This window comes from Dama dama, chromosome 11, assembly GCF_033118175.1.
Source record: "Dama dama isolate Ldn47 chromosome 11, ASM3311817v1, whole genome shotgun sequence".
Taxonomy (NCBI): domain Eukaryota; kingdom Metazoa; phylum Chordata; class Mammalia; order Artiodactyla; family Cervidae; genus Dama; species Dama dama.
Window position 1 is genome coordinate 82,023,799 of NC_083691.1, and position 25,059 is coordinate 82,048,857.

At 40.9% G+C, this 25,059-nt stretch overlaps 1 long non-coding RNA gene across 1 annotated transcript in view; it reads left to right on the top strand.

Annotated features, from left to right (window-relative positions):
• Positions 1 to 16,970, top strand: part of LOC133065590 (uncharacterized) — a 30,676-nt gene extending 13,706 nt beyond the window's left edge. Inside the window, exon 3 of the long non-coding RNA XR_009694915.1 lies at positions 16,726 to 16,970. This is a non-coding gene — a long non-coding RNA (uncharacterized LOC133065590). The remainder of the gene's footprint in view (positions 1 to 16,725) is intronic.
• The last annotated feature ends 8,089 nt before the right edge of the window (positions 16,971 to 25,059 follow it).

Here is a 25,059-nt window from a genome sequence, read left to right on the forward strand (position 1 = left end):
CATGCCAATTAAAGACTGAAAACAAACACCTCTTCTTACTATCTCTAGCATGTGCTTGTCAATTATGAATAAGTATCTCTTTTATCTGTTAAGGATCAGACCTCAGAGTCAAATTAATTAACCTAAAGTTATCACAAAGCACTGCAATTTACACCTACTCTGAATCATCCTAGGATGTCTAAGAATCACGGATTTTGAACAGCCTTTTATCCATTCTGAAATAATGGCCAAACTCACTTACCTTGCTCAAATACATTTAATGTATAGAACGCTGTTTAGATACCAGTTCCCTTTGGATAGACACTACACAGCGGACTTTGTTCCTGCCCTCAAGATTCAGTATTAAAACGGGCAAATGAACACTCAAGAATTATTGATCTTTCTGTGTCAGATGGCAAGGATGCTTTCAGCAACTTCTGAAGCCAGGTGGAAAGAACTCAGGAACAGTTTGAAGAGGATTACATCAGGTAAATAAGGGATTATTTGAACATTGAAAAGAATGGTAACTCTAACTGATTTTAGCACACTGAATTTCCAAAGTCTGTGAATCCATAGTCTTGGGGGCTGGGACAGAAAAAAAAAGAGAAATTCAGGCCAAAGCAAAGGAAAGATTAGTAGAAGAATGCCAGCCAAACAATCAATAAAATGAAAAAGCAGCTTAAGGAATGGGAGAAAATATTTGCAGACCATATATCTGATAAGTGATTCATATCCAAACTCATAGAACTCAGTAACAGCAACAACAAAAATCCCATTTAAATGGGCAGAGGAACTGAATAGACATTTTCCCAAAGACATACAAATAGCCAACAAGTATAAGACAAGATGTTCAACATCACTAATCATCAGAGAAACGCAAAACAAAAACCACAATGAGCTGTCACCTCACACCTGTTAAAATGGTTATCATCAAAAAGACAAGAGATAACAAGTGTGGTGAGGATGTGGAGCAGAGGGAACCCTTGTGCACTGTTTGTGGGAATGTAACTTGGTGCAGCCACTATGGCAAACAATGCGAAATTTCTTCAAAAAATTGAAAATACAACTGTCATATGATCCAGCAATTTCACTTCTGGGTATATATTTGAAAGAAATGAGAGCAGAATATCAAAAGAGATATCTGCTCACTCATGTTTATTGCATCATTATTCACAATAGCCAAGATATGAAAACAACTGAAGTGTCTGTCAATGGATGAATGGATAAAGAAGATGTGGTGTATGCATACAGTGACATATTCAGCCATAAGAAAGAAGGAAATCCTACCATTTGTGACAACGTGGAGAGCCTTGAGGGAATTATGCTAAGTGACCTAAGTCAGAGAAAGACAAATACTACAACATATGATGTCACTTACGTGAGGAAGCTAAAAGAGCTGAACTCCTTAAGACAGTGTAGAATGGTAGTTACCAGGGGCAGGGGATCGGGGAATAGGGAAGATGTTGGTCAAAGGGTACGAATTTGCAGTTAGAAAATAAGTTCTGAAGATGTGGTATACAGCATTGTGATTATAGTGAGCAATACTATATTATATACTTCAGAGCTGCTAAGTGACTAGACTTTAAATGTTCTCACTACAATCAGGATATAATTATGTGACCTGATGGAGGTGTTAGCTAACACTATATTGCTATATATATGTATATATTTATGTAATCATACTGCAAAGTAAATATTAAATCAGCATGTCATAAGTATACCTCTACAGTGTTATTTGTCAATTATATCTCAATAAAAAAGAAGAATGTCAGATAATAAATTTTCAATAAATGATGGAAATTGACCATATTGCAACCCCAATGTCACAGTTAATCAAATCAGGGATTATCTAAATCAGTTCTCAAATGTCAGCGTGCAACAGAATCACCTAGATGCTTGTTAAAACACAGGTTGCTGGATGCCGTCCCCAGGATTTAGCAGTTTAGGTTCCCAAGAATTGGCTTTTTTATCAAGCTTTCATGTGATGCTTGCTCCAGAATCATACTTTGAGAACTATGGCTGTAAACAGTAGGATGAGGGGTTGTTAAGGAGCGGATTATTCACACATACACATAAAAGGTTTTTAAAACAAATAGTTAAAAGGGAAAAAAAGTGAATCAGAATGGAAGAAATTACCAACATCTTTCTTGACTAAATCCGATACTGTTCACATTGTTATTTGGTCCTAGAATCTGGAGATCTGAAAAGGGCAGACCTTCCCTGAAATGCCAGGCAAGATCACATCTAAATTTTAGGAGCACCTTAGGACCAAGGATTCTATTTCTAAGTCCACTATTAACAGACCTGTTTGACCTTAAGCAAGAACTTTCCTTTTCTTTAAGCTCTATCTGCATTAGTTATAAAATTAGGATTTTGAACTAAGCATTTTCTGTGGGCCTAATGGCAGAGTGTTATAAAGCCTAAAGAAGTTTGGCTGGAAGAAATGACTACATACTGCAGCTCTGAAATCAGAAAATAGCTATACAGAGACACCATCTCTAGTGAAAACTATTTTTATAACATTGCATAAGGGATTTCTTTTTCTAAGAAAGTTGCTTATCTTAGCATCTTAGCAATATAGACTTTAAAAGAATGTGAACAAGAAATGTTGTAAGAAAGGTTTAAAGAGTCAGTGTTGCTGCAGCTACTCTGCTTTAAATAGGGGGCTAGGAATTGTTTTACCCTATGGAAATAAATAAGTAAATAAAAAACTTGTCACTTTCTTTCTAGATATAAAACCATAAGCCACTCTTGTAAAATTTTGTGCAATAGTAAGGTAGATTAAGGGAGACTTGGTCAGGGAAAAAAAATGTTTCTTTGCTACCAACTCTCTTTATAATCAATGCAGTTTCGGTGGATCCCATGTTTATCTCCTTTATAGACTTTCCATTCCAGTCTTGAGGTCATTCTGAGAAATAAATGGAGTTGGAGTGTAATGGGCATCATTTGAAGGGTCCTCAAAGGAGAACACCTCTCTCTCTTGAGCACAACAAGGAAAACACCACAAGGGCCACCAGAAATACACTCTGATACACAGCTCCCATCCCTGTAGTCCACTGCTAAGCATGGAGGAAGCTAGAAATATTGAGCCTTCCATATGGGTTGACTATCTCGGATCTTCTGTGCTCATTGTGGGTCATGTGGACTTCAGGTGAATCCCAACTTCTGGATAAGAAGGTTGCAGCTATTAAGTGTCGATGTGAAATCTGAAAGCACCTCTACTGGATGTCCATCAGAAATCCTGCAGAAAGCCAGCCATCTGGGTTCTAATTTTCTGTACAAGTGAAGATCTAAATGACTTGAATTAACCTGTCCTATGCTCCATCCCTGAGGAATACTCTGTGGCTGCTTTAGACTTCCTAGAACATGTGGACCTCAGAAAAATTAATCGGTTCAGATAATCTGCCTAGAGCTCTGATTTATCAGACAGTAAAGCATCTGCCTGCAATGCGGGAGACCTGGGTTCAATCCCTGGAGAAGGAAATGGCAACCCACTCCAGTATTCTTGCCTGGAAAATTGCATGGATGGAGGAGCCTGGTAGGCTACAGTCCATGGGATTGCAAAGAGTTGGACACTACTGAGCAACTTCACTCTCTCTCTCTCTCTCATTTATCATTTCAACTTTTGGTTGTCTTTTGAGGTAACCACAAATTAAATTCAACCAAACTTGGATCCACCAAATGAGAAAAGGGGTGGGGACGGATATAATCTTTTCTCTTTTAGTAATTTTTAATTCAGTTAGTGTTTTTCCCATGTTCCGTATTAAGAACTTTTCTTTTTTTTTTTCATCTTTGACTTGGAATAAGTTCTTAGAGCATATTGCTTGGTTAAGTAACCTGAAATCTACATTGGAACTGTGAACTGTCTCATGAACTTGCCAGCCCCTAGAGTGGAACCAAGTAGGCTTTGATGTAAAGGCCAGTAAATGTGGGGGCTCCGCTTCAGGAGCTGCTAAAACCTCCTCTAGATCAGGTCTAAATAGTATAGAAAACTGAGGTAGAAAGAGTGTGGTTTCTTCTCAGGTCAAGGGATTCACTGACCTGTCCTTACAAGTCCAAAGCAATGTGAGCAGAGCCTCAACCTAAAATCCATTTAAGATTCCCAGATTTTTGCATGATGTTTGACAAGGATTCCCAATACACATGTGCCCAAATGGTGGAGGTATGAGACATTCTGTAGATGCAGTAATTGGGCTTCCCAGGAGGCTCAGTGGTAAAGAATCTGCCTGTCAATGCAGGAGGCTCAAGTTTGATCCCTGCATCAGGAAGACCCTTTGGAGAAGGAAATGGCAACCCTCTCCAGCGTTCTTGCCTGGAAAAGCCCATGGACAGAAGTGCCTAGCAGGCTACAGTCTGTGGAGTCACAAGAGTCAGACGTGACTTGGTGACTGAGCAGGCACACAGATGTGGTGATTGCCCAGAGTAGTTTTGCTATCAACCCGCTGGTATGTCTTTACATTATTTATTTTGAGATTCAGGGGTGAAAGACGGGTGATGTCGAACTCTGGTTTTAATCATTACAACCTAAACTATCCAGTTATGTTCGGTTGTGCAAAGGGACATGAGGAAGTTACCCAAGATTACTGAAAAGTCTTTCCATTTAATGAGACAGTCTGATAATTTCCTAGTTTTGCATGTTTGAGTCAATAAAAATCCCTCAAAGTGGCCTGGAACCATCTGATGCAGAGTCCAGATTTCTCTACAATAAATCCCTCTGCCAAATGCAGGCACTACAGACTTTTCTACTGGCAGGAGTGAAGCAAATCAGTGGGTAGAACTATCCTGACGTGGGGGCATTTTCCTCTAGGAGTTCAGTTTTGATAAAAGTGTCTATGCAGGAGTCACACTCTTTTGGAGGGTTATGGTATCACCTGACAGAACCTGCCAACCACATCTGGGCAACAATGTTGGCATTATTTGAAGTGGCAGGCAAGATGCCTACATTCTGATGTGTTTGGGTGAATGAGCCAGCCAGGGAGAGGTTGGATGATTGAGAAACAAGGGATTCTTGGTTAAACTGAAGTCGTCATTTGGGAACCAAAAATCTTAGCAAATAATCTCTTGGACTTTGAGCCACATATTTCCCCTAAAAAGTATGCATGTTTTTTCCCGGTGAAATTTTGTTGGGGGTTATATTATTGAGTAGTGAACTGAGTTGACTGTGTGGAACTGTTATTTCATGGCATACTATCCTAGAAATCTGAAGACCTGCAAGAGATTTAAAAATTCCAACCCTTGTAACTTTTTAAAAAGTTGTGATGTTATCAACATGAATCAAGTTTTAATTTCCTGTATAATGGTTGGATGAGGCTGCCCATTGAAATTCAAATTTCTTTCTTTGAATTCTCAGGCATGGTTTGGCAGTGCAAGAACTCTGTAATATTAACAAATTCCATAAAAAGTAAATGTATGGGGGAAAGAAAGATCATCTCTACAGTTTCTAGCTTTTTATGTTAATTTCATAATAAAGATCCTTTCAACCAAGGAAGAGCAGATCATCTTAATGTGTATGCAATGCAGGGAAGGTGGTTCTCCAAGGGAAAACTCTCACTGGCAGAAGCAGGGAAGGAGATTGGGCAGACAAATGGAAGATTACATGGTTCAGTGAAATCAGAATCTCTGAGGAAACAGGGATTTGGAGTTAGGTGGTAATGAACTAGGGAAGTAAGACTTGGGTAAGGAATAGGGAGATAAATCATAGAGACAGCCAGGGTGAAGTGAAGTTCTGGGCGTCTTGAAAGCAGAGCCTGTCTGTCAGGTGGGAAAGAAATAGATGACCCAGAGAAATTGGACTTGCTTTCATATTTCCTTATGTTGCAAGTGTATTATAAATATTACTTTCGGCAAAACTGGTAAGGCCAAAATGATGCAGTTCTGGGAAACATTTTTTTTTGTAAATTTTTACCACATGCTTCGTGGATTTTTTACCGCAAGTGATTTCATGAATTTTTACCTCCACCTCCTACTACGTCACACCCTTATACCATAGCAGGATGCTCATTTTATCACCCTTTGTCATAGCGAAGGTTATAGAGATAGGAACGGAGGACCGACCAAACAAAGCCTTCCAGTGTAGACCCACTGTTCTTGGTCTGCAGTATCCAGCTCCTTAGCTCTTACCTCCAAGGAACTTTGGAATTCCCAAGGGGCTTCCCGGTTGGCTCAGTGGTAGAGAATCTACCTGCCAATGCAGGAGGGGCACGAAACATAGGTTTGATCCCTGGGTCAGGAAGAGCCCCTGGAGAAGGAAATAGGAAGTCACTCCAGTATTCTTGCCTGGGGAATTCCATGGAAAGAAGCCTGGAAGGCTACAGTCCATGGGGTGGAAAAGAACCGAACACAACTGAGCAACTAATTACACACAGCTGGACTGCTGCCTTTAAAATAAAAGCTCAAGGACTTCCCTGGCAGTCCAGCGGTTGAGAATCTGCCTTGAAATGCAGGGTAAAAGAGTTTGATCCCTGGTTGGGGAATTAAGCTCCCATGGGCCACAGAACAGCTATGTGCGTGCTGCAATGAGAGAGAAGCCCGTGGGCCACAACAAAAGATCCTACATGAGGCAACCAAGACCTGACCCAGCCAAAAATAAATAAAGAAAATATTAAAATAAAAAAAAAAGAATAGAAGCCCAGATCAGATGTGACAGGTTGAGAACCCTGGGGAGAAGCGTGTCCAGTCTTTGGCTCACCTGCATTCCATGATAATTATATAACAACAGAAACACATAATTACAGATATTCCAAAATGCACTGATGCATACATATTTACCACTTTGACTTTAAGAAAATGTCCTAATATTTCAAAATTGAAAAGATTTGTAAAATTGTAGAAAATAGCATTTTTTTTTCTCCTTCTGAGGGTGTTACAGCATGCTAAATTGATTTAGCATGGGTCTCATTTTTGGAAGACTTAGTGCTGGTCTTATTTTTTAGAGCATTTAAGGTGCCCAAGTAGAGAACGGTACCTGCAGAGACCACAAACTTGGAAACCTGCTTTTGGGTTCATGAACTCAGGCCAAGGATTCATTTTTCTCGTACTAAGTTTTAAAGGTTGGAGCTGAATCATGACTAATGGTCATATTTACCTCCTCAAAACAAAATGCTGAAGAACAAGAATGGGATTGAGCAAGGGGACCTCTTCAAGTCAGAGCCTGCTGGTAGCCCCAGCTGGACCTGACAACAGCCTGACACACTGGTGTCCTTCAAAAGATTAAAGAATGAAGCTGTTGGAACTTTCCTCTCTTGAACAGTCTCAGTTTTCCAAAAGATAAATCTGAAACAGCAGCTCACACCCAGTCCTTGGCGTGAGGAAACTGGGACAAAGTGACAAGTGCTGACCTTGGAGTCAGCTGACCGCTTTGCACTTGGTGATGGAGGGCAACGTGCTCAAGGTAGCTGGATCTCAATTCTCTCCTCGGAAAAGTGGGGATACTCACACCCGCTTCATAAACTAAAATATAAGTAAGGAATCTGGGAGATTAGAAACGCTCTTAAAGTGCTAGTTTTCTTTGGCCGTAACCAGACTAGTTTGAGAGGAGAAGCTCAGGGTGGTAGAGTGAGGTCTGTGCATTCAGAGGTAGGAAAAGGATATGGCAAGATGAGGGAGCTCTGGGTTGATGATTTTGATTTTGTTAATAAAAGTCAAAATTAAGGGCGAAAGAGAAGTGGAAATGGGTGGGAGAAATAAAGTGTAAGTAAAGAGGGAAAGGTGGAAATTAGGTGCTCTGAAGATGGATGTATAGAATTTAAAAGGGATTCAGTAGACTTCCCAGTGATAGTCAGTGCCCTTTGGAGGCTTGTGGTCCTGAAATGAAGGTGATGCCTGCTAGGCAACTGTATGGTTCTATAGCACTGTGCAAGTGCGCATGTGCAGACACAGAACTAGTAGATGGTTGGGATTATCTGAGGCCAGACTTTTTGCAAGGCAAGTATGGAAAAAACAGAGAGGCAAGGCAATGCAAAGTACTTTCAAGGGAGTAATCAGAGTGGTAATTATGGAATTTAAGCTAAATAAGGAAAGAAGAAAAGATAGTAGGAGACTTTCCTGAAAATACAAGAGAGCAGTATGAATATTTCCACTTCTGGTATGAATTATGTTGCCTTTCCCCTTAGAAAGCCAATTTTGTTTTAAAATAATCATCTTTTTATCTCCCTCACATTAGCAAACTAAATCCAGAAGTTTATTAACAGACTAATACAACATGAGCAAGAAGAGTTTATTCTAAAATATATGAGTACTTAAATATTACATCAACAAGTGAAAGAAAAATAACCAAATGACCATATCACAAGATACGGTATCAGTTATCTATTGCTGTGTAACAAACCACTGCAAACTTTGTGTCATGAAACCATTTTGTTACACTCCTGGATTCTGAGGGTCAGTAATCAGGGCAGAGCGTAACAGAGACCCTTTGTCTCTGCTACACAATGTCTAGAGGCTGACAGAGGAGACTTGAAGCTGGGGATGACTTCATGACTGAGGGGCGGAGTCATCTGAAGGTATCCTTACTCCTTTGTTTAGCACCTGCTGCTGGCTCTTGGCTGGGACCTAAGCTGGACTCTTAGGTGGAAAATCGATGCATGCCTCTCCAGGTACTTTCTCCATGGGTAAATCCAAATTTTCTCATAGCCTGGCTGAAAGATTCCAAAAATGAACATCCCAAGAGAAGAAAGTAAAAGTATGGAAATTTTATGATCCAGTTTCAAAAGTAATATAGTATTGCTTCTGGCATACTTTATTTGTCCAGGCAATCAAAAGATCTTTCCAGGTTCAAGGAGAGATGATACAAACTCAATGGAAAAGGTGTCAAGTGCATGGGATTGGACATAATGTTGTAACTTCTTAAAAAACATAACCTGTTATTGAAAAATTGATCAAATTCAGCATCTCTTGCCATTTTAAAACTCTTAGATGGAAGAAAATAGAAGGAAGGGTATATATCAAAATAATTGAAAGAAGGATCGCAAAAACATATCTCCACATCCATGTTCATAAAAGCATCATTCACAATAACAGGTAGAAGGGACCCACGTGTCTGCTGACAGATGAATGAATAAACAAAACTCGGTATATACATACAATGGAATACTGTTCAACTTTTAAAAGGAAAAAAAAATTCTGATACATGCTACAACATGGATGAACGTTGAATTCATTATGCTCTGTGAACTAAGCCAGTCACAAAAAGATAAATACTGTATGATTCTACTTATGTAAGTTAACTAGAGAAGTCAACCTCATAGAAACAGAAAGTACAATGACGGTTGGCAGGCACTGAGGAAAAGGGGAAAATGAGGAGTAGTTATTTAATTTGTGCAGAGTTTCTGTTTTATAAGATGAGAGAGTTCTGGAGATTGGTTGCACAATAATGTGAGTATACTTAACACCACTGAACTGTACAGTTAAAAGTGGTAAATAGTAAATTTTATGTATGTGTCTTTTATCACAATTTTAAAAGAAAAGAAATTGAAAGAGACTTTCTAGCTATGCTAAAGAACCCTGTAGGAGGGCTGGTCTGGTGGCTTAGTGGTAAAGAATCTTCCTGCCAATGCAGGAGACATGGGTTTGATCCCTGATCCGGAAAGATCCCACATGCTGTGGAGCAACTAAGCCTGTGCACAACTATTGAGCCTGTGCTCTAGAGCCGGGGAACCACAACTACTGAAGCCCATACACCCCAGAGCCTGTGCTCCACATGAGAGAAGCTTCCACAATGAGAAGTCTGCATGCTGCAGCTACAGAATAACCCCTCTAGCCACAACTGGAGAAAAGCCTGCGTAGCAGTGAAGACCCAGTACAGCCAAGATTAAATAAATAAATAAATAAAATTAGTTAAAAAAAGAATACTGTAGGAGATACTGCATATTGGTATGCTCTAGAATGAACGCACACGTGGAAGATCAACAGCTGTTTCCCAGGCTCTCTTGTGGTGAGTGCTCAAGATGCGATTTGGTTTCCATTAAACAGAAGCACTCATGTGTGGCTTTGACCTGGAACTGAGCCCTCTGTGGAGAAAGGCAGTGTGCAGAGTGTCTGCTTTGTTGGGGTCCCCTGTGGCAGAGGTGCTGAGGTCCTGGGGCCCGCGGATATAGTAGCAGCTTCTCATGAATTTGGCAGATGACTTCTTGATTCAGCAGGATTCAACATCACCGGTGGCAGCATTCTCAGTTTTGGTCAAGGCAGAGTGGTTATGGGGTCCAGGAGTTGCCTGGATCCCTCTCCACCCACTTTAATGAAAAGCCTGGAGGCAAAATCATCATGGTCTGCATACAAAATGATTATAAACAGAATCAAAGTCATTGAGTTTTAAAAGGAAAAGTACTGGAACAAATGAAAGAGTTAAACAAGGGACCAAGATTGAAGACAACTATATTAAAAAAACAACAACAACTTTTTCTTTTACTCAGCAGTAGTCAAGTAGAAATGTAATTTTAAAGTTCAATTCCAAATGACAATAAAAGTTAACAAGAACCAGGAACAGCCATACAAGAACTGAGCCAGAACTATTCGGCACTCGGGTTCCATTTCAGTTCTTTTCTTCTCTGTTTCACCTTCAGAATACGTTCCACATTCTCCTAACTAAAATTAATGAACAACTGAAAGGAATATTATAACAGAATACTTCATGAGGATTGTCCCTCCTGAAATCTCAGTTGTAAGAAAACCTATTTTTGCCTGATCAGCTGAGCAAATCAAAATTCAGTTCTTCATTAGTTGTCGCTGTTGTTTTCCATCCCTGGGTTTTACTGTTTTAACTTCTACATTAGAGTTAAGAAAACAAAAACTATACACACTGTAAATCAAGGCAATCTTTTTTGTTTTTACACAAAGGAGGTTAAGAGGAAAACAATTCTGAAGCAGCAGTTCTTCTGCCTCAGGGAGAGAAAGTTTTAATATAACCCTTATGAAACTGTTTTCCTGGCATTGTCTTCATAAATCATGCATGTATAAGTAGTTTTCAAAGATTTAGGGAAATCAACTGTTGCACAAGGGTTGACGGGATATGTTATTTTGTTTTTGTATTTTTTTCTTTCTTTTTTCAGAGTTGCTAGTAGTCTATTGGCCAAAAAATGAAGAGATTTTTCTCTTTATTTTTTCTCTGTCAGAAGCTGTCAAGGAAGAATAGATGTGAGGAAGTTTGGATGCTTTAGCTGTATTTTTCATAAGTAAACTCTGCTTAAGGAACATGATCAAAATTAGGGTAAACTGCAAGCTCTTAGAGCTTCAGAGCTATATCAATTTCTGTACATATTACGAGAAAGTAGTCAGTTTGGAAAATTATCGATGTATTCCTGAAATCAGTTAATTTCAACAGCTTGTATGGATACATCAGGATTTAAAATATCAGTTGATGTCCTATAAAATAATTTCCTACACAAATGTATCAGTTTGGTCTACTGGGAAGCAGAAACTGAGATGAAGTTAAGAGTGCAGGAGGCTTATTGAGAAGTAACATCTGTGAAAGGAAAAAGGAAGAAGCTGGTCTGGGTAGAGAAGCCCTCAGACCACAATGTAGATCTGCCAACAGCTCAGTCATTGCAATGGGGAGCTCCAGAGCAAAGACTGCCCATTAGGGGAGTTCTGCATTGGATGGAGATTGCCAATCTTTTGTTCCACTATCTTGCTGAGCTATTAATTGAGGCTACCTCAAGTCGAGTTTGACCTTGGCTCAAAAGCTGAAGGAGACTTGAAGGAGTTAACAGCTAAATACTGTCAGTTAACTTCACAGTCCTTGGAGGGAGTCCTTTTTTTTCTTCTTTTTTGGGGTGGGGTGGGGGGCGGTGGGCACACTATGCAGCATATGGGATCCTAGTTCCCCAACCAGAGGTTGAACCCATACACCCTGGAGTGGAAGGGCAGTCTTAACCACTGGACTGAACTGCCAGGGAAGTCTGAAGAAGTTCCTTCTTGAAGGGGCATCTGAGACACACAGCATCTCCATGTCTCTCCTGCAAGTTAGCATCAGTGTTACCTACAAAACAAATTATGTGCTGAGTCCTTACAGTGTTTTTTTATTTGAAAAAATGATATGGATGTAAAACCTATAAACAATATCAGTTTTTAAGAAATGCCAACTGACCAATTGGGCTGTTTTGTTCTAACATTTTCTTTACATACATTCTTGAAGAAAACAAGTACTTTGTAGATCATATGTGTTTATCTAATAAAATCTTGGGTCACTCTACTAGTCTGGCAGATCATCTAAGCTCTCAGTAGGGTAACAACCCTGATACATGAAGAATTGACAGTGGCTTACTTGTGTAATAAATGTATATGTTGTAATTAAGCTACACACTTTATAGAATGAGCATGCAATAAGACAATAGTATTTAAAAAATCACTTGTCTTATTTAGTTCAGAAGGGATTACCACCTCAAATTATAAGGTATGACTTCAGAGAAACTCAAAACATTGTTTCATAGTCCTTATGGATACTAACATGATAGGAATATTAACTATTAGGTAACTACAATTTTCTCCTTTGTCTTATTATTACTATACCACTCCTAATTAGCACCCCCAAAGACACTGAGAACATTAAATAATCAGCCCTCTAGTTTGTCAATATTTATCAAAATTGCAAATATAGGCTCCTGTTTACCCAGAAATCCTTCTGCAGGGAATTTACACTCAGATATATTTGAATACAAACAAAATAATTTTACTTATTCCCCCAATGTTTGTAATCAAAGGTTAGGGAAAAGAAGCAAATGCCCCCCCCCCAAAAGCCAAATATCCCTCAGAAGATTAATAAGATAAATTATTATATATCCATTTAATAGAATTATATGTATGCTATAAAAACATGAAGTGTTCTTTATGTGTGGATTTGGAGAAATTTTTAAGATAAATCATTAAATGCAGAAAAAAGGTGCAAAACAGTATTTGCTATAATTTGTTAATAAAATGGGAATGTAAGAGTATATATTTTTTGATGTACTAAAGGAGTTTAGCACTGTTTCAAGCTACAAAATAAATTTTTAAAAATCAAGTGTATTTCTATATACCACCAATAAACAATCTGACAATAACAAAAAAAATTTACAATAGAGTCAAAGAAAATAAAATATTTAGGAATACATTTAAAAAAAGAAGTACAAAGCTGTGAAAACTATAAAACATTATTAAAAGAATTTTAAAATTATATAAATGGAAAGACAGCTCATGTTCATGAAGCAGCAGAGTCAATATTGTTAAGATGGCAATACTTACCAAACTATTCTATAGATTCAATGCAAACCCTATCAAAATCCAAGTATCCTTTTTGCAGAAATTGAAAAGTTGGTCATAAAATTCGTATAGAATCACAAGGGACTCAGAATAGCCAAAACCATCTTTCAGAAGAAGAACAAAGTTGAAGAACTCATACTTCCTTATTTTAAAACTTACTACAAAAAAAAAACTTACTACAAAGTACAGTAATCAAGACAATATAGCACTGACATAAACTTAAATAGTTTGATGGAATAGAATTCAGGGTCCCAAAATAAACCCTGACATTTATGTCAATTAATTTCCAGTAATGACATTAAGAAGGCTTCCCTGGTGGCTTAGTGGTAAAGAACCCAGCTGCCAGTGCAGGAAACGTGGGTTGGATCCCTGGGTCAGGAAGATCTTCTGGAGAAAGAAATGGCAACCGACTCCAGTATTCTTGAGCTTTCCTGGTGGCTCAGTGGTAAAGAATCTACCTACCAATGCAGAAGATGCAGGTTCGCTATGTGGGTTGGGAAGATCCCTTGGAGAAGGAAATGGCAACCCATTCCAGTATTCTTGTCTGGGAAATTTCTTGGATGGAGGAGCCTGGTGGGCTACAGTTCATGGGGCTGCAAAAGAGTTAGACACAACTGAGCGACTAAACAACAACAATGACATCAAGACAGTCTGATGGGGAAAAAATAGTCTTTTCAATAAATCATGCTGGGACAACTGGATATTCATCTGCAAAGAATAAAATTGGACTCCTTCTTCACACCATACACAAAAATTAACTCAAAATGATCATAAACCTAAATCTAAGAAATGAAGCTATAACTCAGGAGAAAATATAGGGGAAAATCTTCATGACCTTGGATTAGGCAAAGCCTTTTTTAGATATTACGCTAAAATCACAAGCAGCAACAACAAAAATAGATAAATTAGACTTAAATGAATTATAATTTTTTGGTCCTTAAAGGACACATCAGTAAAGTAAAAAGACAAATGATAGAATGGGAGGAAATATTTGCAAATCATGGATCTGATAAGGGACTTGTATCCAGAATATATAGAGAACATTTACAGCTCAATAATAAAAAGACAATACAATTAAAGAAGGAACAGAGGATGTGAACAGAGATCTCTGCGAAGAAGATATATGAAAGGCCAAAAAGCACATAAAAAGATACTCAACATCATTAGCCATCAGCAAAATGCAAATCAAAAGAACAGTGACATACCACTCCACATCTACTGGGACTTCCCAGGTGGCGCTAGTGGTAAAGAACCCATCTGCCAATGCAGGAGGCAGAAAAACCACAGGTTTGATCCCTGGGCTGAGAAGATCCCCTGGAGAAGGAAATGGCAACCCACTCCAGTATTCTTGCCTGGAGAATCCCATGGACAGAGGGGCCTGGAGGGCTACAATCTATAGGGTCACAAAGAATTGGACAAAGCTGAAGTGACTTAGCATGCTAGCATGCCATATCTACTAGGGCGGTTACAGTAAAAAAGATATACAATAATAAGATATTGATGAGGTTATAGAAAAATTGTAAACTTTAAACATTGAAATGTATGGTTGAAATGTATTCAATAAAATGGTGTCACCACTTTGAAAAGCAGCCTGATAGTTCTTCAAAAGATTAAACATAGGATTACCACCTGCCCCAACAATTCTGCTCCTAGCTACATACTGAGGAGAAATGAAAACATAAGTTTGCGCAAAAAGTTGTACATGAATGTTCATAATAGCATTATTCAGTATAGTCAAAAAGTAGAAATAATCCAAATGTTCATCAGCTGATGAATGGATGAATAAAATATCCATACCATGGAATATTATTCAATAATAAAAGGAAATGAAATACTGATATATGCTTAACATGAAGGAAACTTGAAGACATTATGCTAAGTCTAAGTGAAAGAAGTCAATCAGAAGACCATATTTTGTATGATTATATTTATTGAACTCTATGGAATGGTCAAATCTATGGAGGCTGAAAGTAGATTATTGGTCGCTCTGAGCTGTGGAGGTAGGGGAGAAAAGGGGAATGACTGCTAATGAACATGAAGTTTCTCTTGGGGTGATAAAAAGTATTCCAGAATTGACTGTGGTGGTGGTTGAATAACTGTAAATATACTAAAAAGAAACAAACAAAAACATTGATTTGAAAGCGTTCAATGGTGAATTGCATAGTGTATGAATTATATCCCAATAAAACTGTTTTGGGACTTCCCGGGTGGCTCAGCAGTAAAGAATGTGCCTGTAAGTCAGGAGCCCCAGGAGACACTGGGTTCGATCCCTGGGTTGGGAAGATTCCCCTGGAAGAGAGCATGGCAACCGACTCAAGTATCCTTGCCTGGAGAATCCCATGGACAGAGGAGCCTGGCGGGCTGCAGTTCATTGGCTGGCAAAGCGCTGGACATGACTGAAGTGAGTTGGCGTGCATGCGTTCAAAGCTATTTTTAAAAATAACATACATTTGTACGTGTTACTTATTACAAAGAGTGAAAATAACTTTATATTGGGGAAACTTGGTTGGCTCCACCTTAACCAAGTAATCAAAATTTGTACTACTAATGTCAGGACAAACTGTCATTATGTCCCCATGCTGTGACACACTCAGAATGATAGACACCACACATATTTGCTTTTCATATCCAAAAGGCAAAAACCTGAATCTTACCATGGGAGAATGTCAGACAAACCCACACTGAGGGAAATGTAAGACAAAATGGCCTATCAGCTGTAGGAATGGCAATACCATAAAAGACAAGGCAATACCATAAAAGACAGAGATTGAGGAACCATTCCGGAACTAAACAGACACAACATCCAAATGCAGTATATGGTCCTGCACTGGACCCTAGACCAGGAAAAACCATCTCTGTAAAGAACATTGTAAGGACACTTGGTGAAATTTTAAGAAAATCTATAGATCAGATGATAGTGTTGTATCCATGTTAACTTTCTGAATTTAATGATTTCACTGTGATTGTGCAACTATAGTCTTTGTTCTTAGGAGATGTACACTGACTCACTGAAAAATGGTTGGGGAAGAGGGGGATGATGTGTACAAAATGGTCTCAAGTAATTCTGAAGAAATACTATGCACACACTTATGTGTGTGTGTGTGTGTGTGTGTGTGTAGGTATATATAATGAAACTAGGACAGAGAGAGAGACAGAGGAAATGATATAGCAAATGAAGCAAAATGTTAAAATTGGTGAGTCTGCATGAAAGGTATTTGGGAATTTTTGTCCTGGTTTTGAAACTTTTCTATTAAAATATTATATTTGTGTTTGCATCAACAAACTCAGGAGGAATATATAAGTAACTACTAAAAATGGTTATCTGCTAGGAGACTGGAGGGAAGCACTATAGCTGATGGTGGAAAAGACATTTCATGAATCATGTGGATGTATTACTTCCTTGGATTTTTAAATGCAAAGTATTTTTTAAAAATTTTTAAATTAACCTTTGAAATACATATCATGGTTACTTATATTCAGATATCAAACTTCTGAATTTCCCTGGTGATACAGTGACTAAGAATCCTCCTGCCAATGAGGAGACACAGGTTCATCCCTGATCTGGGAAGATTCCACATGCCTTGGAGCAGCTAAGCCCATGTGCCACAACTACTGAGCCCTCAGGCTGCAACTACTGAACCTCATGCACCTAGAGACGTTGCTCTGCAGCAAGAGAAACCACTGCAAAGAGAAACCTGCATAATGAAGAGTAGCCCCCACTCTCTGCAACTAGGGAAAGATCTCTCACAGCAATGAAGACTCGGTGCAACCAAAATTAAATAAATAAATCTTAAAAAAAAAAAAAAAAGATATTGAACTTCTTATACAATGGGTGCTTGACTGATGAGGTTATTTCCTCTAGACACAAATTATACAAGTTGTTTTAATAGATAATAAGTAACTTGCTTAAGGCAACAGAGAGCAATAAAGGACTTGCGTTGGCTGACCTGAGTTCAAACCAAAATGTATCTTTTATTCTTCAATTGTCTTTCCAACCCTTGGTATCTGAGACTAAGAAACCTTGGAGATGTAGCCTGTTGCTGCTGGGCAGAGGAGCAGAAAAGGGAAACTGGTAGTCGCTTCATATGGTTTGTCTTTCAGTGTGATCTTGTGGAAAACTAGCCTTTTCCAACTCTGATCTATAATTAAGAGCAGGTAGATTTGGGCTTCCCTGATGGTCCTGTGGTTAGGATTTTGCCTTCACAAAGCAGTGGGGCTGGGGGTAGGGGTGGGGCGTTAGTCTCTGGTTGGGAAATTAGGATCTCACAGGCTGCAAGATGCAGCCAAAAAATTAAAACAAAAGCAAGTTGATTTTATTTCTTAAGTGCATTTCTGAGACTGTCAGTCAGTTCAGAATTGTCTATGAAGCCACCGTGCTCTCTCTCTATTGGCCTATTGTAGCCGTCAATCCCTCCTCTGTGTGTAGTGTGTGTTTGTAACGTAACAACAAAGAGTGTATGTGTTTAAATTTTAAAATAATAAGATAAAGAGAGGTGTACCTACTACTCAGGTTAGAAATAGAACATTACCAGTATCTCATTAGAACCTTGTATGAAACCTCCCCAGCTGCAAATACTTTTTATTAATATTTTTCTGCTACAATTTACAATATATCCTAAAGATCTCTCCATATACATACATCCTTCACAACCACCATTAGGAGTTTATTATTATTTTAATATTTTGTTATAATTTTACCATTTGTTTATGAATTCATAAAATATTACTTTTCTAATGCTGCATAACCCATTACCCCAAAAATTAGTGGCTTAAAACAACATGCATTTATTATCTCATAGTTCCTGAGAGTTAAGGACTTTGAAATGGGTTATCTCAGTGTTTCTGGCTCAGAATCTCTCAAAAGATTGGAGTCAAGATATTAATGAGATTTCACTCATCTGAAGACTTTACTGGGAGTAAGAGATCTGTTTCCAAGATAGTCCAAGCCTCCATCCTGAGTCTGATGGCAGGAGGCCTCAGTTTCTGTCAGTGAGAGCTTCTCCTAGAGGATTGCTTGAGAGTCTTCACAACATAGCAGTGATTTCTCCCAGGATGAGAGATCTCGGGGAGAGAGAGACACTCAAGTGATCATGTCTTCTAAGACTTAGCCTCAGAAGCCACACACATGATTTCTGCAAAATCCTATTTCTGCAGGTGGCTATTGCACACAGTTGTCTATTCAACATGGGAGTGGTGTCTATACTGGGGCATGAACACCAGGAAGTAAGGCTCATCAGTTCAGTTCAGTCGCTCAGTCGTGTCTGACTCTTTGTGACCCCATGGACTGCAGCACGTCAAGCTTCCCTGTCCATCACCAACTCCCGAAGCCTATTCAAACTCATGTCTATCAAGTCTGTGATGCCATCCAACCATCTCATCCTCTGTCGTCCCCTTCTCCTCCCACCTTCAATCTTTCCCAGCATCAGGGTCTTTTCCAATGAGTCGGTTCTTCCCATCAGGTGGCCAAAGTATTGGAGTTTCAGCTTCAGCATCAGTCCTTCCAATGAATAGTCAGGGTTGATTTCCTTTAGGATTGACTGGTTGGATCTCCTTGTAGTCTAGGGGACTCTCAAGAGTCTTCTCCAACACCACAGTTCAAAAGCATCAATTCTTTGATGCTCAGCTTTCTTTATAGTCCAACTCTCACATCCATATGTGACTACTGGGAAAATCATACATATGTGTGTGTGTGTGTTTAGCCGCTCAGTCATGTCCAACTCTTTGAGACTATAAGGACTGTAGCCCCTCAGGCTCCTCTGTCCATGGAATTCTCCAGGCAAGAATACTGGAGTAGGTTGCCATGCCCTCCTCCAGGTGATCTTCCTGACCGAGAGATTGAACCCAGGTCTCCTGCATTGCAGGTGGACTCTTTACTGAGCCACTTGGGAAGCCCACAAGTATTTGAGTGGGCAATGTGTCCCTTCTCCAGGGGATCTTCCCAACCCAAGAATCAAACCGGGGTCTCCTGCATTGTAGGCAGATTCTTTACCAGCTGAGCTACCAGGGAAGCCTACTAAGGCTCATAGGGCCATCTTAAAGGTTGGGTATTACAATAAATTACATGCAAGGCAGTTCTACTTGTTGATTTTGTCATTGTTGTTGCACTTTATATAATGAATCATATAGAGGGAAGGTTCCTGTCTTGCTTAGGGTTTTTTTGGTCTGTTTTTCTTTTTTCCTTTGGAGGTTCATGGCACATTTATATATCATCAGTATTATTTTTAAACAATTCACCTATATTGATGTGTGTCTTAGCTCTTTTGGGCTATTATAACAGAACATCATAGACTGGATGGCTTATAAACAGCAAGAATTTATTTCTCACAGTTCTTGAGGCTGGAAGGACATCTGCAGATTCAGGGTCTGCTGAAAGCCCACGTCCTGGTTAGGAAAGAACTGTCTTCTCTCTCGTCCTCACATGGTGGGAGGGAAGAGAGCTTTCTTTGCGGTTTGTTGTATGGGCACTGACCTCGTTTATGAGGGCTCCACCCTCATGTCCTAACCCTTTCCCCAAAACCCAGTCTCCAAATACCTTCATACTGGAGATTGGGATTCAATGAATTTTGGAGGGTTATAAACTGTGGTTCATTCATTTTTGCTGCCCTATAGTATTCTACAGTTTATTTGCCCATCCTACTGTTTGTTGTTGTTGCTGTTTAGTTGCTAAGTTGTATCTGAAACTTTTGTGACCCCACGGACTGTAGCCCGCCAGGCTCCTCTGTCCCTGGGATTTCCCAAGTAAGAATACTGGAGTGTGTTGCCATTTCCTTCTCCAGGGAATCTTCCCAACCCAGGGACTGAAGTCACGTCTCCTGCCTTGCAGGCAGATTCTTTACCACTAAGCCACCAGGGAAGCCCCATTCTACTATTCATGCTATATGAAATGATATAGTGAGGAACTTTTCTGGGATACATATACCATGGGAATAAATCCATGCCAGAGTTTATATAGGTCATGCCCATATTCACATTTCAAGAAAAGAAATAGCTATATAAGTTGGTTGTAATCATTTATTTTTCACATGGGAGTGGATGACAATTTTAAGTTTTGCTCAACTTCTAAGTTTTTTGCTAATTCAATGAGTGTGAAATAATATTTTATTGTGGTTTTAACTTGCTTTTCTCTGATTACTCATGAGGTGAACATCTAACCATCATTTCCTCTAAAGTAAATCACCTGTCTTGGATACTAATTCTTTTTTGGTTATATGAGTTGCAACTACTTTCTCTTACTTAATGATTTGTCCTTTTAGTTTTTTTATGCCTTATTTTAATTTACAGAGGTTTTTAATTTTAATAAAATTAAATTTATCATTATTTTCCTTTGTGATTTGTGTTGTGTGTGTATTGAGAAATATTTTCCTACTTTGAGTTCATAAAGATATTCTTTATTTTCCTCTCATAATTTTATAATTTTGTTTTTCACATTTAAGTCTTTTATCCACATGGGGTTGTTTTGTGCAGGGTGTGAGTTAGGTATGTAATTTCATTTCCTTATATGTATATATTTATCAATTGTGCATATTTTATTTATTGAAAAGTATATCCTTTCCTCACTCATCTGCAAGGCTTGCTGTGTTATGAATTAAGTTTCAATATATTTGACCTTCTATGGATCCATTGGTTGCGTTGTCTGTTCATGTTCTGGTACCACATTGTTTTAATTACTCTGGCTATACAATGTCTTCCTCTCTGGTAAGTCAGTTTCCCCTATTCTGCTCTTATACAGAGGAAAAATTTTTTTCTGTTCCATATATACTTTAAAACCAGATCAAGTTCCATGACAAACTGTTGGGAATTGGATTAAAGTTGTATTGGCTTGGGGTGCAATTGGCTTGAGGAGCCATTACAACTTGAATCAACTGGAAAGAGACCTTTGCCAAAAATTGGACTCTGAAAGAATCCTTGGGGGGGGGGGGAAGTGCCAGGAATAGCCCCATTTATCTTGGAGACCTTTGATCATTTATTCTAGTTGTACCTGCATTGTTCCCCACCATCTTTGCAAGAGAGAGGCAGGTAGGGAGGGAGACAGAGAATCAAAATATTTACTGAAAGTGATAGAGGATGGGTATCCAATGGCTTTATCAGCCACTACTTTCTCTGAGATATTTTCTCAAGACAGTATTTGGAAAAATGGAATTGAAAGTGAAGATTGGGAAGAAAGGTGGAGGGGACACATGAAGATGGCATATACAGCTGGAAGAGAAGATCTTAACTCTATTGATGGATGAAACTGCTGTTATGTCTGTTGGACTCTGAAGTTTCAGGTGAGGAATCCTAAGTGGGGGCTGAAAGACTTCTGAGAGAAGGTAGCATATAAAGCTGGGATCTGCAGCCTGGATAAGAGTTCCAAAGTGAATGTGTCTTGGGGAGGTGGGGTGATGCTGTGGTGGGATTGGAGGAAAATGGTTAAGGGCAGGTTTCTGGCAGGTGGAACAGAATAGGCAAGAAACAAGAGAGAGAATGGGTTTATAGGAGGCATTAGTAGTTCATCTTTAGTGAGAGATACACCGGGAAAGATAAGCAGGCCTGATTGTGCAAGGCCATGAACACCAAACTAAGGACTTTGGACTTTATTCTGGGATGGTTGTGGAGGCTCTTGAATGGGAGAGGAACTGGATCTGAAGTTTGTTTCAGGAAGATCATTGTGGTTGCCCCCAGGCGGGGAGCACTGTGGCTGCCATGCGTTGGGCCGCCGGGCAAAGCGCGGAGTGCTGTACTCCCACCTGCAGGGGGCGCGCCGCTGGCCCCAAAGTCCTCCCCGCCTCCTTCCCCGCCCCTGTCCTGACTCAACGCTCTCAGAACTCGGCTAGCCTGCCTGGACCTCCGCCTTCGGGCCTCGGCTAGTCTGCCTGGATGCGCCCCCGTGCGTCACGTCCGTTCTGGCTCCTGGCTCTTTAGAGTCTAAGAGGGCAGCGAACTCAACCTCTGCGCCTGCGCCGCGGGTCCTCTGTCAGAAGTTAACACTAAGGAGTTTACGGGGCTTTCGCGTCTACACTAGCAAGTTTCTGAGTCCACCACGGTTGTCTTCTCTCACAGCATGCCCATAGATCTTGATTTGGCTCAAGAGATATAAGCAGACGATGTAGTGGGACTCGATTGTTCCTTGACCTTAGCAGCGCCGATCCCCACACCACTTCCCTTAGGTCTCTCAGCTGCGGAGGGCTGAGTCTCTTCTCTGCAGTTTCTCTCCAGCTGTCTACTGTCAGTCTGCAGCCAAAACGTCCCTACTAGTGAAAACCTGCCCCGGACGCTAAACATGCCCACCCGGGCTGTAATCCATGTTTCTAGGCTTGTTTACCTCTTCAGTCAAATCTGAGACTCGCAGTTGAAGGGGACCTTGGAGGTTATCAAGGCCCACCTCTTATCCCTCCCCATAATCCCGAGTGAGCAAATGTACGGGTTTTACTTGCACACTCCCGAAGATCACCCGTTTCTTGGGCCAACTCTGATCACACAGTCTTCCTAGAAGTTTCCGCCATTCAACTTTCATTCCCTCTTATTGAGAACCTACTATATGCCAACTACCGTAGTTCGTTGCGATACTATGATGAGCTAGAGTGAATTCTTAAGATTGCTGGTTTTGGAGTTTACATTTCAAATAGGGGAGAGGGGAAGACCAACACCGAAAAAATAACTAAAGGCCAGAATTTATACTAGTGAAGAACTATTAAATAAGCCAAGACTTATGGGAGAAAATATAGGTGGGAACTATTTAGTGTGATCACAGAAGGCCTTTTGGAGGTGATGACGTTTATAACCAGCCAGGTGAACTGTTAGGAGCAGAATGGGGGAACAGTTACAGGCTGAGGGAAATCAAAGCCCCTAAGGCAGGAAGGAGGTGGTGTTTTCTAGGAATAGACAGCAGGCCAGAGTGACTGGAATGTGGTGAGCCAACGTTGAGAACGGTGAGAAAAGGCTGAGAATGTAAACAGGAGCCAGATGCAGGTTTTGTGGGTCATGGTAAGAAGTTTAAAAAGTATTCTAAGAGCAGTAGGAAACCAAGGAATAATTTATGGCAGGGGCTTGATCTTAATTCATTCGTTTAGAATCACACTAAACCATATCACACATCATGTTTGTTTGTTTGTTCCCCCATATCATTGGAGATTTTTAAGTGGCTGTCCTGTTTTTTTCCCAAACCCTTTCTCCTGCCCCTAAACCCTCTCTCAGTTATGGGTACTTCACCTCTTCCTACCCAGTGGTCTTATGCATTATTTTCAAAATGTCATTCTGAACGCTTTGAAAGTGTGGAGAATGTTTAAATGTAAATCATGTGTACATTTTTAAAGGAAAAGACTCAAGACTTTTATGAGATTCTCAAACAGGTTTGGTAGAGATTAAGAACCACTGCTTAAACGTTTCTCATCTATGTGATTCTGGTTATCATTCTCTGAAATAGCAGGATACAATATCAAATTAAACTCAGCCTAGTTCCCTAAACTGTGAAGCAAAAACAATAGGACTGCTATGAGTATTAAATGAGATTATGCTAAAAAAGTGCTACTGGTAAACCATGCAGCGCCAGGCATGCCGTGCTTCTGTTAAAAGCAAACACCTGCATCCCTGGGATGGAGGAAGAGTTTATAGATAATGCTCTTTTAGCATGCCACAAACATTGAGTGCCTATTCTGTGTAGAGCCCCATACCTTCCAGGAGTTCCTTATCTAGTTGAAAGAAGCTTGTAGCGATACAAAACACGATACACCAAATACCCTTAGAGGGGCCTGAGTAAAGTGTTCTGGGATCTGGGAGCAGGAGAGGTGTCAATTTCCACTGGAGGTAAGTGGTTATTGGAGTTCATATTTGAAAGGGGTTTGAAAGATGAGCATGTTGAATTTAAAAACACACACAAGATCAATTACACGTAACACATTTTATTCTTGGTGAGGTGTAAATAACGACTGGAAACGCTGCGATCTTCTATTAGAGTGTTAAGAGAAATGTTAAGACGTAGGCTTCGTGAGAAAGTCCCCTATCTTTTGTCCAGTCTGTTTACTATACATTGCACGCTCTGGGCAGTCCTTATCTTCATGTTCGGGAACAAAGTACAAATACACACCCCTTTCCGAAACGAAAGGCCCAGGGACTCGAGGAGAGGGGTGGGATCCCTCTCGGTCCAACCACACAATGGGGGCAGCCACACCGTAGCTCACGCCCCACCCCGCAGGCCCCACTCGGCTCGGGGTTCGACTGCTCCGGGCCGTGTCGCTCCTCCCCCTGCAGCCCTCGGGGGCGCAGCCAGAGGCCGGCGCTTCCCTCGTTGGCGCTTTCCCTCCTCGGCGCTTTCCCTCCTCCTTCGCTGGGGAGCCGGAAAACCCGGAGCGAACTGGCCCTGCCCGGCGGCGCATGCTCAGTAGCGAGCAGGTTCAGTTCGCTAGTAGGAAGCTCGAGCGCTACACCGGCGTCGGCGGCGGCCGCGGCGGCATCTCAGGGCAGCCAGATTCCCCAACGACGACCTCGGGCCTTTCCCCTCCCCCGCTAGACCCCGCGCCCAGCTCCGCCCCGCCCCGGGTCGCCAGCGTTTCGGGGTCCCCGCCGCGGGGAGCGGGCGCGGCGGCCGGAGCGTCCCTCCACAGCCCTCCCCCAGCCGCCGGCTCCGCCGCGGGGCCAGGCCGGGCTCGGGAGCGCAGTCCCGGCGGGCGGGCGGGCGGCGACCGCGGCGGAGGGCAACCCGGGGCGGCGCCGGCGGGCCGGGGAGGGGTAGGGGGCCCGGCCCCGGGGCGGTGGTGCGGGATGCCGCCGCCGCCGCCTCCGGGCTGCGTTCGCTCTCCGCGGCTGGTGCCTGTGTCGGGTGGGTGGCCGGGCGCGGGCCTCGCCCCCCAGCCCCCTCTCCGGGGCTAGCCC